Below are 15,886 nucleotides of genomic sequence, written 5' to 3' on the forward strand. Positions count from 1 at the left end.
TTTTATATTATTTGTCAAAAGGGAAAAATCACAGTGAATTTAGGAGTCAGGAGGGTGACAGAAATTTGGGGGCCACTTCTGGAGCAACAGATCTTCATATTGAATAGGTACTTGTGAGGACAAGTCCATTCCTTCTCATGAGACACCCTGGGCAGATAAGTGAATAGAAGCCAGTGATAACATTGTTTATCCAATTGAGACCAAAGAGGAAGCACAGGTATTTGAGACTTAACTTTAGGTAAAATGATCAGCAAATGGGTTTGAAAGAATCTATAAGCAAGTATGTACATTTATCTATGTCAATTAATAAGAAAAACAAATATGCAACACACTTTATAGTTTAAAATAACACCCTATGTATGTAGTTCCATGGAAACTGTGAGATAAAGCAATGTGTTTTTTCAGGATGAAAACACAAAAATTTAGAGTTACAAATTGATCTGTCCAAGTTTGCACATCTAGAAAGCCAGTACTGTAACCCTAATATTTTGATCCTTCATTTAGTGATTTATGCTATGTCCTGGATTTTAACTCAGTAGGGAGGGGGGGAGCTCTTATCCATTTCATGCTCCCTACCTGCCTATATACAAACTTTGACCTGCAATGTCCCCACAGTTGAAAATCGCTGACATTGAGAGCTATCATGATGAGTGGGTGTCTCGCTAATGTGTTAGGACAGAAAATAGCTCTCCAACCACAGAATATGGCTTTTTTGTGAGTATTTTTCTTTCTTTTTATGTAAGTTATAAAACTATATATATCCCAAGAATGAAAGACTTACCTTCATTTTCTCATGCAAGGTTGTTTTTTGTTTGTTTGTTTTTAATACACCCAGATACTTATGACAATGTTTATCCCTACTCAGAGATGAAATTTGGCTGCTGTTTTTATGCTCTGATAATAGCTCTAGCCATTCTCCAGTGGCTCTATCTAAAACTAACATTTCCCAGGCCTAGTTCTCTTCACGGCTGGTGCCCTAGTTTTTTAGTAATGTACATTTTAACTGAAAACACATGACATTGGAGAGATTAAAACCTCTCTAAAACATAACCAAAACAACATTTCATAACTTGACTTTCCTCTGGACTATTTTCCAATGAGATTTTCATGTGGTTGCAGATGTTGAACTTCACACTGGCATCTATGTTTTGGCATAAATTTGGAGAAAGAAATAAAATGGGCTCTTTTCTCATGAAAATCTTATACAGCCTTCAGAGAAAGGAATGGGGGAACCGTTTCAAGAGAGACATACCTTAATTTTGTGGCAAATCCTTTCCTGCCTCCAGCCTTCCATACCAATATGTCACACTAAATTATTTCATTAAGCACTTCATCTCCTCTGTAACCTGCTTGTCTTTGAGGACAAACTTTACATCTGCCATGTACATGTCTGCAATATTTCTACTCAAAGGACACCTGCTGACTCTTAACTGGAAAGCTGTGTGCATTCTTTTTATCTCTCCTTCATAAATATATATTGCAATTGCCACTGTTATTTAAAAAAAATTATCCTTTAGTCCTAGTGATCTACTATGCTCTACTCCCCCTTCATTCTTAAGCTGACCGTGTTCCCTCAGAAAGACAAGAAGACAACCTTAAGTGACAACGAGACAAATTTCATTTTGTTTTGGGAACTGCCTTTTCAATTATTTCTCTCTTCTCGATTTCTCCTTGCTGACCTGGTCCAAGCTGTTATTTTGACAGGGGTCCCTAACCTCTAAATTAAAATATGCAAATTGTTATGCTTCCTGTACTAGGACCAGTAAAGTCTATGCATTGTAATTGCCAAAGATTGTTCAGTTCCGTTTTACACCAGAAGAATATAGTTACCTACTTCTGCTATTTCCTGTTATGAGAAAAATAATACCCTGCAGACTGGTATATTATAAGCAATACATTTATGCATCAGTATATTTCTATTTTAAAAATGAAAGATGATTATTTTTGTGACCCACATCCTGCCACAAAGAAAATATGTCCAAATATATCCAAATGCTTTCAAGGACTTGGTATATATACTTTAAATGTTTCAATGCTGAGATCTAGTCTGTCTTAATTTGAAACATAACCATATGTTTAAGTAATTAATCATTATTTAATAGATTTGAAATATGGAACAGTTACCGTCAATGCATTTTTCTTTATGTTTCTCCTCTAGAAAATTCTTGGAATTGGGATGGTTTCCTAGTCACCTGATCAGTTAGTACTGATCCAGGCTGATAAATAAGTCATTCACAAGGCTATCATACATATTTTTTTCTTTATGTGCAGATATAATATTTTCCCATTATTTTAAAAAGTTGTTTCTCAACCTCATAATAAATTAGCTTTATAAATACCCATGGTAATGACAAACAATATTTAGAAATTGTTTAATGCTTATCTCTGTGATACTATCATATTTGCCATAGCTCTCAGAAATCTCTAAGTGATCATGAGTTCTCTCCTGAACATCATGATTCTTTCCAAGTTGTCTCAGGAGATAATGTGGTGGAAGCCCATTTGGAAACCACTGTATGGAAATCACTTATCCATAGGAAAAATAGCAATAATAAATGAAACTCCTGTACATTCAAAAGGTTATTTGCTGCTTTGAAATATATTTGATATCTTTTTGATATTTTCTATTTCCATTTTCCATCAAAATCTGATTGTGTTAGATTTTCCTCAAATGAACTTTTAATCCTTAAACGTTTATTGATAGTAGCAAAACATATCAAGTAATGAAAGAAAAGCCATCTTTAATTCAAAACTTTATTGTATAAACCACAGGGAGAGAGAGATGAATGCTAAAGGAAATGCTAAGGCACCAAATACCAAGTCCCATCTCTGCTGATAATGAGCAATAGAGACACCAGGTTAGTAACCTGTCTGAACCTTATTTTCCCTATCAATTCAATTCCATATTTCTTGTCAGTGAACTTTAGAGCTGAGATGAGTCTGGTCAACTAGTCAACCCCCTTAGTTAAAACAGGGTAACAGGATAAATTATTTGACAATTATCATACAACCAATTATCTATAAGGCAGACCTAGAATCTAAGTCATTCATTCTTTTATTTAGTGAACACTGTGCCAAGGAATGACAGTGTTCAAGAAATCATTTTAAGCTGTGTAAAGACGGTGAAGGTATAAGAGAGGAGATTGATTGTTGACTGTTTCCACAACCCAAGGCCGTTTGAAATTGTGCAGGGATCTCATCAATCCTCTCTCAACACCTGAGTGCTGTGCAATTATGGTCTAGTCTACTGTTTATTCTCTTTCCTCATTGGGGTGGTCTTACAATCCTAGAGATTGTAAACAGCCATCCCTCAATTACCTCGTCTCATAAGAGAGCAACTGGTTGTTGGATGCTAATAGAAAGGAAACAGAAGCAAAAGGGCCAAGTTTTGTTTTGTTTATTTTCCATAGCAGTGTCATTAGATGTTTGTGTCTGCCATGATGTTTCAAATTTCCCTGTGTTTCCCTCTTCTGTTGAGAGCACGTGGTCATATGACCATGGTACAGGAAGGTAGCCAAAGAAGTACTCAGTAAGGACATGATTCCTGAGGGCTGGATGACTTGGAGACCCAAGCTCTTGCAAGTAAGTTCAAGACGTGTGTGTGTGTGTGTGCACGTGCGCGTGCACACATGTGTATTTAATTTCTGTAATGCAAACAATTTTTAGGCCAGCTATTGGCTAGACCCTAAACTCTATGAAAAGTGGTATAAATTCAATGGCTTCAGGTACAAAAATTAAGGCTTACAAACTCTGAATAAGAAAATATGTATGTTTCTTCATTAATTGAAATAGTTACAGAGAAGCAAAATATAGTCAAGCATGCTAGAAGGCAATGTTTCATGTCAGGCAGAGAGAAGCTAAGGTCCTACCAGATACACCCAATCTTAGGAAAACCAGTCTATATATGCATGTGTCTGTGTGTGTACGTGTGCTAAAATTTAAAATCAGTTTCTGGAGACCAGTGCTCTGAGTAAGATAAAGGGTGTGAATGCTAAAGTGTTAGGATTTTTCTTTTTCATTTTCATGTGTGAAGGTTCTAATGATACATTTTCATAAACTAAAATAAAAATGTGGAAGAGAATTTTCCCTGATCTCTTTGAGATCACTGAAAAATATGAGCTCTGTAATTGAAAGGCACTGATTTTGGGCACTCTTGTCTAACCTTTCTTGCTTATTTTGAGAAAAAAATTATATATATATATATTATACATTATATTATATATTATAATATATAATATATATATATTCATTATAAAACTTCCTTTTATAACTCCAAATGTCTGAGATTATTAAATAGACTCTTTAAAAAGAAAGTGATTTTTTCTTTTTTTTTTTGTCTTTTGTTTTGAATCAAGTCTTTGAATTTCTCTCTTCAACACCAACCTTAATGCTATCGTTCATTTTTAGAAACTAATGGAGTTCTAATGACATCAAGATGGCAACATAGGTCCTTATTGACTTCAGTCCTCCTCACAAGACTAACTAAATATTCATAGACAAGACACCATTGTGAAAAACCGTAGAACACAGGGGTGAGGCTGAAGCACCTCCTTGGATCACAGAGACCAAGAAGGACTGCATTGGAAGGGTGAAAGGATTCGATACACTCTGACCACATCACTGCTGTTATAGCAGAGCATCACCTCAAGAGGCCCCCCAACCCCCACCTGGGCCTATGGTTTCCCCAGTAAGAGAGAGAGAGTCCACGGTGGATACCCAGCTCCCTCAGCATTGTGTGTCACTTCCCTGGAAGCTCATGCAGATCTTACTTCATGAGGATTAACTCATATGTGTGGCCAAAGTACTGGAGATCAGATTGTGATGGAGAAGACAGGCAGGGCTTAGAGCCAGCAACCAGAGCTTAAATCTTGGCAGAGTGAGTTCCTACTCATGGAAACATCCAAGTAGAAATCCCAACCAGCAGCTTTGCCCACCTGCAGTGCCAAGATGAGAGCCCCTCTGGCCAGAGAACTTAGTGTCCAGTACTACCTGATTTAGGACCCCCAAATGCAAGCCTCGTTGGCCTTGGAGCTCATTCTGACACCGCTTCACCCTGGGCAGGGACACTATTTCATAGCCCTGCCTACTCCTGAGTCTAACCCTCAGCCCCACCTGATAAGGAAGCCATGCCAGAGCACTTCAGAAGCTCTGTAGCACAGCAGCACTAGAGTGGGCAGTGCTGCCCATCTGCAGAGCCAGGACAGTGGCCTTGTCTGGCCAGGTAACTCAGCACACACTTCTGCCTCATTTGACATCCCAAACAATGAACAATGCTAGCCTTGGAGCCCGATCTTCCATGCCCCCCAAGCAAAGAAGCTGATCCACAGCACGACCCATCGCTGTGTACAGCCCTCAGCCCTGACTAACCAGGAAACCTGGATTGAGTACCCAGGAAGTTGTGTAGACATCAGCACCTGAGCAGAGATCTCAGCCAGTGGCTCTGCCCCTCTACAGTGTCAAGCCACTGACCCATCGTGCCAAGCAGCTGGGTGCCCAGTTCTGCCTAATTCGAGAACTCAGCCAATGAGCCTTTCCAGCCTTGGAGCCTGTTCTGCTAGGGACAGGAGCCTTTCAGAAAGGGACATTAATTCATAGCCCTGACTACTGATTAGTGTGATCCACAGACCTCCCTGACCAGGAAACCGAGTCAGTGCACCCAGGAAGCTTCATGGTCCAGAAGCATTTGGACAGAGAGTCTGGCCAGTAATTCTATCTATCTATAGAGCCAGGTCAGTGGTTCTGTCTGGCCAGGGAACTTGGTGTGCAATTCTGCCAGATTTGGTCCCCAATCAATGAGTCTTGCCAACCTTGGAGCCTGTTCTGTGGCCCAAATCAGGAAGAAAGCTAATTTGAAGCCTCTCTCACTGCTGAATACAGCACTCTGACCTGCCTAACCAGGAAACCTAACCAGAACTTTCAGGAAGCATTATAGTACATCTTACAGACACATTTTACACTGCCATGTGAGCAGAGAGCCAAGCCAGTGGCTATGCATATTTGCAGAGCAAAGCCAGTTGGTCCATCTGGGGCAACTCAGTACACAAATCTGCCGTTTCAGGTTCCCAAACAACTTGGCATACCAGCTATGGGGACTATTCTACTCTCCCAACTGGGCATTGAAGCCAATTCATAGCACCACCTACTCTCAAGTTTAGTACCTAGTCCTACCCAACTGGGAACCTAACAAGAGAATCCAGGCAACTGCAGACCCCATCTAACAGCTGTGCTTGGACAGGAAACCAAGGCAGCAGTCCTATTCAACTGTTCCAGGCAGGTGGCAAAAGTACTCCTGACCCTAGAGCTTGGGCATTGGCCTTGCTCAAAAATAAATCCCAATCGCAAGCCCTTCCTGTCCAAGGACACTATCAGCTGACCCGTCCAGAACTCCAAGCTGAGCTGACTAATAAAGGACTGTATCTGCCAAAGAGGACCTGTAAAGTCTGAAAGAGAAAAACATTTATGCAAATATGCAGATACCAATGTAATGAATCAAGCAATTTAAAAAATCAGGTAAACATGACACCACCAAAGGAAACTAATAAAGCTCCAACAGCTGACCCTAAAGAAATGGAGATCTATGTACTGAAAAAGAAATTGGAATAATATCCTTAAAGTATTTTAGTGAATTTCAAGAATAGACATATAGGCAACAATATTCTAAACAATATTAAGAAAACAATGCATGAACAAAATGAGAAATTCAACAGAGAAATGGAAATCATAAAATACAAACAAACAGAAATCCTAGAGCTGAAAAATATGACTGCATTGAAGAAATCAATAGAGTCAACAGCATACTTGATCAATCTGAAGAGAGAATCAGTGAGTTATTTACATTATCCAGTCTGAGAAGCCAAAAGAAAAAATAATAAAGAATGAAAAAGAGTAAAGAACTGTTATGGAACTAATAGGATACCATCAAAGGAAACAATATATGTATTATGGGACCCCCAGAAGGAGAAGAGAAAAAAAAGAAAGAAAAGAAAAAGGACAGAAAATATATTTAAAGGAATAATTGCTGAATACTTCCCAAATGAGAAGAGAAATGGACATTCAGATTCAGGATGCTGAAAGAAACCCAAATAAGTTAAACTCAAAAAGGGCTACACCAAGACACATTATAATTATGCTATCAAAACTCAAAGACAAAGAAAGTATTTTGAAAGTAACAACAAAAAAGCTACATATCACATATTGAGAATACATACCTGGCAGAGCTCCCTTCAGAAATGAAGAAGAAATAAATACTTTACAGAACAAACAAAAGCTGAAGGGATTCATTGCCACTACATCTGCTTTACAAGGCAAAGTTTTTCAAGTAGAAATAAAAGATTGCTAATTAGCATCATAAAATCATAGATTCAGGTATAAAATTCACTAGTCAGTGTAAATATATAGTCAAAGTCAGATTCTCTAATATCATAATGGTGGTGTGTAATTCACTTACAACTCTAGTTCAAAAATTATAAAACAAAAGTATTAAAAATAACTATAACTACAATAGTTTGTTTTGGGATGTACAATATAAAAATATTTAAAGTGTAACATCAATAACCTAAAATGTGAGTGGGGTGGGGCTAAGTAAAGTTCAGAAGTGCTATCAAAATGAAGTTGTTTTCAGCTTAAAATAGGGTGTTACAAATAAAAATTATTTTATGTAAGCAACATTGTAACCATAAAAAAATATACTAAGTCCATAAAAGATTATGATAAAGGAGTCAAAGGATACTGTTACAAAAGTTCATCATATTACAAAATAAGACAGCAAGATAAAAAAGAATAATGGCTCTATAAAACAGTCATAAAATAATTAATAAAATGGAAATAAGTTCTTACCTATCAGTAATTACTTTACATGTAAATGGAGTAAATTCTAGAATCAAAAGATATAGATGGTTGAATAAATTTTAAAAAATAAAACCAAGGTTTAGTGATCTGTTGCCTACAATACTCACATTAGGTTTAAAGACTGAGAGTGAAGTGATGGAAAAGAGATACTTCAAGCAAATAGTAACCAAAAGAAAACAGGGGTAGCTATACCTATATTAGACAAAGTAGAATTTAAGCTAAAATTATTCAAAAGAGACAATGAAAGTCGATATATAATGATAATGTGGTTGGTCCATCAAGAACATATAACAGTTTTAAATATTGATGCATCCAATATTGGAACACCTAAATATGTAAAGCAAATACTAAAAAATAAAAGGAGAAAGAAACAGCAATACAGTAACAGTTGGGGACTTTAGTACCCTACTCTCAACATTGGATAAAACATCAAAAAAAAAAAGAATCAATAAAGAAACAGTGGATTTGAACAACACTGTAGAGCAAATTGACCTAACAGATATATAATGAACATTTCATACAACAATAGAACAATACACTTCTCAACAACACAGAATACACTTCTCAAGTGACAACAGAACATTCTCCAGGGTAGATCTGTTAGGCCATAAAACAAGTCTTAGCAAATTTAAGAATGGTGAAATCATACCAAGTATATTTTCTTTCACAATGGTATGAAACTAGAAATCAATAACAGGAGGTAAGCTGAAAACTCACAAACACATGACCCCTAAACAGCCAATAGATTAAAGAAGAAATTATAAGGGAAATAAAAAAGTATTTTGAGATGAAAGAAAATGGAAACGCAATGGCAAAACTTATGGGATGCAGCAAAAGCAGCATTAAGAGTGAAGTTTATAGTTATAAACACACACATCAAGAAAAACATTCCTTTACACTTAAAGGAACTAGAAAATTAAAAACAAGCCAAGCCTAAAGTTAGAAGGAAGGAAGCATAATGATTAGAGCAGAAATAAATAAAGAATAGGAAAACAATAGAAAATATTAACAAAACTAACAATTGGTTCTTTGCAAAGCAAAAAAAAAAAAAGAAAGAAAAGAAAAACCTTTAGCTAGATTACTCAAGAGAAAAGAGGGCCTAAACTAATAAAATTATAAATGAAAGAGGAAACATTACTAATGATACTGCAGAAATACAAAGGACCTTAAGAGACTACTTACTGTGAATAACTCTATGCAGACAAACTGGACAACCTAGAAGTGAACAAATTCCTAGAAACATATGACTTACCAAGTCTGAAACAGGAAGAGACAGAAAATCTGAACAGACCAATAATGAGTAAGAAGATTGAATCAGTAATCAAAAACCTTCCAACAAAGAAATACCCAGCACCAGATGGTTTCAGTGGTGAAATCTTTCAAACATTTAAAGAAGAATTAGTGCTAATCCTTCTCAAACTTTTCCAAATAGTTGGAACACTTTGCAACACTTACAAAGTCAGCATATAAGGCTGTGTTTTCCTGATACCAAATCCAGAAAGGACACTACAAGAAAACTACAGTCCAATATCCCTGATGAATGTAGATGCAAACATTCTCAACAAAATACTAACAAACCAAATTCAGTAGCACTTTAAATGGATCATACACTGTGATCAAGATTCATCCCTGTGATGCAAGGATGTTTCAATATACGCAAATCAGTAAATGTGATACATCATATTAATACAATGAGATATAAAAATCATATGACCATCTTATTAGATGCAGAAAAAGCATTTGACAAAGTTTAACATCCATCCATGATAAAAACTCTCAACAATTGGGTATAGAAGGATCATGCCTCAACATAATAAAAGCCATATGTAAAATGCACAGGCAACATCATACTCACCATGAAAAGTTGGGAACTTTAAGATCAGGAACAAGACAAGAGTGCCCACTCTCACCACTCCTATTCAACATAGTACTGGAAGTCCCAGCCAGAGCAACCAGGCAAGAAAAAGACATAAAAGGCATCAAAATTGAAAAAGAAAAAGTAAAAATATATCTATTTTCAGATGACATAATTTTGAATGTAGAAAATTCTAAAATCCCCACCAATAAACTCAGAACTAATGAACAGATCAGTAAAATTGCAGGACATGAAATTCCATTCTAAAATCTATAGTGTTTCTATACAGAATTAACAAATTTTCTGAATAAGAAATTTAAAAAGCCCAATCTAAAATTGCATCAAAAATCATAAACTACTTAGAAATAAACTTAACCAAGGAGGTAAAATATATTTATAATGAAAACTATAAGACACTGATGAACGAACCTGAAGAAAACACAAAGAAATGAAAAGACATCCGGTGTTCATGGATTGGAAGAATTAATATTGTTAAAAGTTCTATACTACTCGAGGCTATCTATAGATTCACTGCAATTCCTATCAGGATTCCAATGGCATTTTCTTTTTCTGTCTTTCTGTCTTGCTGTCTTTCTGTCTTTTTCTTTCTTTTTTTACAGAAATAGAACAAACTCCTAAAATTTAAATAGACCACAAAAGACCTCAACTAGCCAAAGCAATCCTGATAAAGATCAAAGCTAGAGGCATCACAGTTCCTAATTTCAAACTATATTACAAAGCTACAGTAATTAAAACAGTACAGGCATAAGTCAGAGATATTGTGAGTTTGTCTCTAGACTACCACAATAAAGCAAATATTGCAATAAAGTGAGTTCCACGTTTTTTTTCTTTTTTTGGCTTTCCAGTGCACATAAAAAAAATACTTCTTGATCCATTGGCTGTACAGTGGGTGTTGTGTTAGCAGGCATGAAAACAACATTAATTTCATTGTACATCTCCATCAGAGTTCTAGGATGACCAAGTGCATTGTCAATGAGCAGTCATATTTTTGAAAGGAATGTTTTTTGTTTTTGTTGTTGTTTTCTGAGCAGATTTCAATAGTGAGCTTAAAATATTCAATAAACCATATTGAAAACAGATGTGCTGTCATCCAGGTTTATTGTTCCATTTATAGAGCATAGATAGAGTAGATTTAGCATAATTTATAAAGGCTCTAGAATTTTTGGAATGGTAAATGAGTATTGGCTTCAACTTAAGGACATCAGCTGCATTAGCCCCTAACAACAGAATCAGCCCGTACCTTTGAAGCTTTGAAGCCAGGCATTGGCTTCTCCTCTCTAGCTATGCAAGTCCTAAGTGGCATCTTCTTCCAACATAAGGCTGGTTCGTTTACACTGAAAATCTGTTGTTTAGTGTAGCCACCTTCATTAATTATCTTAGCTAGATCTCCTAGATAACTTGCTGCAGCTTCTACATCAGCACTTGCTGCTTCACCGTGCTCTTTTATGTTACAGAGAGGGCTTCTTTCCTTGAACCTTGTGAACCAAGCTCTGATAGCTTCGAACTTTTCTTCTGTAGCTTTCTCACCTCTCTCAGCCTTCACAGAATTGAAGAGAGTTAGGGCCTTGCTTTGGATAAGGCTTTGGCTTAAGGGAATGTTGTGGCTGGTTTGATCTATTCAGACCACTAGAACTTTCTCCATATCAGCAATAAGGCTGCTTCGCTTTATCATTCATGTGTTCACTGGAGTAGCATTCTTACTTCCTTCAAGAACTTTTGCTTTGCATTCACAACTTGGCTAATTGTTTGGTACAAGAAGCCTAGCTTTTGGCATATCTTGGCTTTCGACATGCTTTCCTCGTTTAACTTAATCATTTCAAGATTTAAATTAAAGTGAGAGATGTGCAACTCTTCCTCTCATTTCAACACTTAAAGGCGTTGTAGGATTATTAATAGTCCTAATTTCGATATCATTGTATCTCAGTGAGAAGGGAGGTCCAAGGAGAGAAACAGCAATGGGGGAATGGTCAGTTGGTGGAGCAATCAGAACACACAACATTTGTTGATTAAGTTTGCCATCTTACATGGGCACAGATCATGGTGCCTCAACACAATTACATTGTAACATCAAAATCAGTGAGCGAGATCACCATAACAAATATAATAATAATAATAATAATAATAATAATAATAATAATAATAAAAGTTTAAAATGTTGCAAGAATTAACAAAATGAGACACAGAGACACCAAATTGTGCTGAAAAACAATACTGATAGACTTATTCAATGCAGGATAGCCACAAACCTTCAATTTGTAAAAAATGGTACATCTTTGAAGCACAGTAAAGTGAAGCACAATAAAATGAGGTATGCCTGTATTGTATTGGCATAAAAAACAGACACATAGATCACTGGCACAGAATGTAGAGCCCAGAAATAAATTCATGCTTATATGGTCAAATAATATTTGACAAGACATCCAAGAATACTCCGTGGGGAAAAGGCAGCCCTTTCATAAATGGCGCCGGGGAAATTGGATATTCACATGTAAAGAATGAAACTAGACTCCTACTTTATACTACTCACAATAATTTACTCAAAATGAATTAAAGACTTAAGCGTAAAACCTGAAACCATATAACTCCTAGAAGAAAACATAGGGGAAAAACTTATTGACATAGGTGTGGGCAATATTATGTTTTAATATGACACCTAAAGTTTACTCAGCAAAAGCAAAAATAGCAAGTAGGGCTACATCAAAAAATTTCTACACAGCAAAAGAAAACATCAACAAAATGAAAGGGCAGTCTGCAAAATGGGAGATGTTTACAAACCACATATATAATAAGGGGTTAACATCCAAAATATACAAGGAACTCATAAAACACAATAGCAAGAAAACCGACAAATAACCCAATTAAAAATGGGCACAGATATCTATGACAATTCCCTTGACTCCACTCCCACACTATGTTCCATGTCCCGTGACTATATATATATATATATATATATATATATATATATATATATATATTCAATTATAGTCACTTTGAGGGGTAAAAAGTATAACTATTGCACTGTGTTATGCAGCTGAAACTAATCTTTTAAAATGTTTACTTCACAATAAAAAATAAATTTAAAAAAAAGAATCGACAACATAGAAAAAAAACAGAAAAAAAAAAGAAAACCTTTTGATGATCATTGAAGTCCAATAATGTTGGTGGTTTCATTAAAAAAAAAAAATGGGCACAGGACCTGAAAAGACATTTTTCCAAAGAATATATTCAAATCGCCAACAGGTACATCAAAATGTGCTCAATATCACTAATGATTATGGAAATGAAATGGAAATCAAGACCATAATGAGATATCACTCTACACCTTTTAGAATGGCTACTATTGAAGTATAAGAGATAAATGTTGGTGATGATGTGGAGTAAAGGGAACCCTTGTCCACTATTGGTGGGAATGTAAACTGGTACAGCCACTATGGAAAACAATATGGAGGTGCCTCAAAAAAATAAAAATAGAACTACCATATGATCCAGTAATTCTACATCTGGGTATACATCTGAAGGAAATGAAATTACTGTCCCAAAGAGATATCTGCACCCCCATGTCCATTGCAACATTATTTACAATAGCTAAGACATGGAAACAACCTAAGTATCCATCAACAGATGAGTGAGTAAAGAAAATATGGTATATATACACAATGGAATACCATTCAGCCATAAAAATGAATAAAATCCTGCCATTTTCCACAACATGGATGAATCATGAGGGCATTATGTTAAGTGAGTTAAGTCAGACACAGAAAGACAAACACTGTATGATCTCACTTAATATGAAATCTAAAAAAAACAAATTCATAGAAACAGAGATCAGATTTGAGGTTGTCAGAGGTGGGGGGTAGGAAAATTGAATGAAGGTGGTAAAAAAGTACAAACCTCCAGTCATATATATATATATATATATATATATATATATATATATATATATATATATTCTGGAGATATAATATTCAACACAATGACTTTAGTTAACAGTACTATGTTGCATATTTGAAAACTGCTGAGAGAGTAGATCTTAAAAATTCTCATAAATAAAAATATTGTAACTGTGTAGTGATGGATTTTGTTTGTTTGCTTGTTTGTTTTGTTTTTTTTATTAAAGTTTATGGGGGTGACAATTGTTAGTCAAGTTACATAGGTTTCAGGTGTACAATTCTGTAATACATCATCTATATATCACATTGTGTGTTCACCACCCAGAGTCAGTTCTCCTTTTATCACCATATATTTGATCCCTTTTACCCTCATCTACCATCACCCTCCCCCCTTACTAAACTTACTGCGGTAATCATTATATAATACAGTTGACTCTTGAATAACACGGGGGTTAGAGGTGCCAACACCCCCATGCAATAAAAAATTCATGTATAACTTAAGTTGGCCCTCCACACCCAAGGATTCCCAATTCCTGATGGAAAATATTGTTTTCCATTTGCAGTTGGTTGAATCCATGGATGTGAAACCTGGGGACATGGAGCACCAACTATATATTTATTGAAAACATCTGTGGATAACTGGACCTGCACAGTTTAAGCCTACGTTGTTCAAGGGTCAACTGTGTATACATATATGAAATCATTATGTTGTACAACTTAAACTCATACAATGTTATATGCCCATTGTATCACAAGAAAACATGAGGAATAAATGGAACTACAAAGTTCCAATTTGTTTGTAAGGGTAATGTTATGTGATTATAAATACGTTATTTCCCTAAAAAAAAAATTCTGATCACCTGCTTTATCATTTTGGAAGTGGAGTGCAATCAATAAAGGGGAGAGCAACAGGATAAGAGAATTAGGGGAAAAACATTTTAGATTTGCGGCACCTTGCTAAGGTTATTATTTTTAGAAAATGTCATTGAAGGAAAAATATCACTATCATTTGTGCATAAGAATGCTATCGATTTTTTAGTAAAAACTAAGCTTCACTGTACTTTATTGGCCTTAGTCCATTAGAGAGATTATTTTCAGACACTATCATTGTCCATATGGGCTTTATAATGCCTGATATTTAGCATGAACTTTCTGGTGATAGATTTTCTGTGAGTGAGTTGCTGTAATTATAAATAGCACAGGCTTTTGTGGGAAGAGGATTCTACCCAAAGCAGGGAGGGAAGGCATGCAATCTGAGCATTGACAGTTTGGGGGTACATTACTAGTGCAATAATATGAGGATGGTTGGCTCTGAGTAGTGCCATTCTAAAAACAATTTACCTGTAGGATATATGTGTATGTAGTAGGAATTTATGTGTGCTAATATTTTATCCTAAGGAAAATGAAGGCAATCATATCCCCCGTGCCAAAGGACACTTAGTATTTACCTGTCAAAGGAGGCTGTATCATTTAACCAAAAGGCTAAGATGGCATAATTAAGAGACCTCACAATGTAAGGGTTTTTATGAGACTGGAGTTTATTTCTCTCTGACATACTGGCTACAGGTGAGTGCCTTTCGTGTTGAAGGGTCTTCCACACAGTAAAAAGAGGAAAGGGAAGGGTCCATACCTTTTAGGAGGTCTCCGTCACTTCTGCTCAATCCTGGCCAGAATTTAGTCAGGAGGCACTCTAAGTGCAAGAGAAATTAGAAAATATAGTTCCTATCTTGGTGGCTATGGAATCAAATGAAACCAAGGAACTTGTTTACTAAATAAGGGAAAAAGGAGATTGATAGACAACCAGCAGTTTCTGCTATTTGGCATTCAATTGATTTTTATTGAATAAATGAATGCCACTGATGTGACATTTGTTTAAAATTCATAACAGTAATCCTGGGTAAATTACCAGTCAAAGCAGGATACTTTTTCTAAGATAGTACTATATAGTTTTAATAAATATTTGCATTAAGAATCATTGATAGGAGAATGTCACTCACAAATGCTCTTTTTTTCATTAACAATAAATAATATCTTTTCTTCTTTCTGCATGACTACTTAATGTGCTACTGTACAATATTTCTATTAAGGAGGAAACAAAATAGGCTCATAAAGGATTGTTTGAAATTATCAAGGGAATTTTATATACATACATATTCTGAGACATGATAGTGAGGAAAAGAACCAATACTGTACTACCCATTATTACCAAAGGAGAGTACCCCAATTCTTCTTTTATCTTCCTAAGCCAATTGCTTTGTTAGCACCCAGACCC

Source organism: Hipposideros armiger, unplaced genomic scaffold, assembly GCF_001890085.2.
Source record: "Hipposideros armiger isolate ML-2016 unplaced genomic scaffold, ASM189008v1 scaffold_50, whole genome shotgun sequence".
NCBI lineage: Eukaryota > Metazoa > Chordata > Mammalia > Chiroptera > Hipposideridae > Hipposideros > Hipposideros armiger.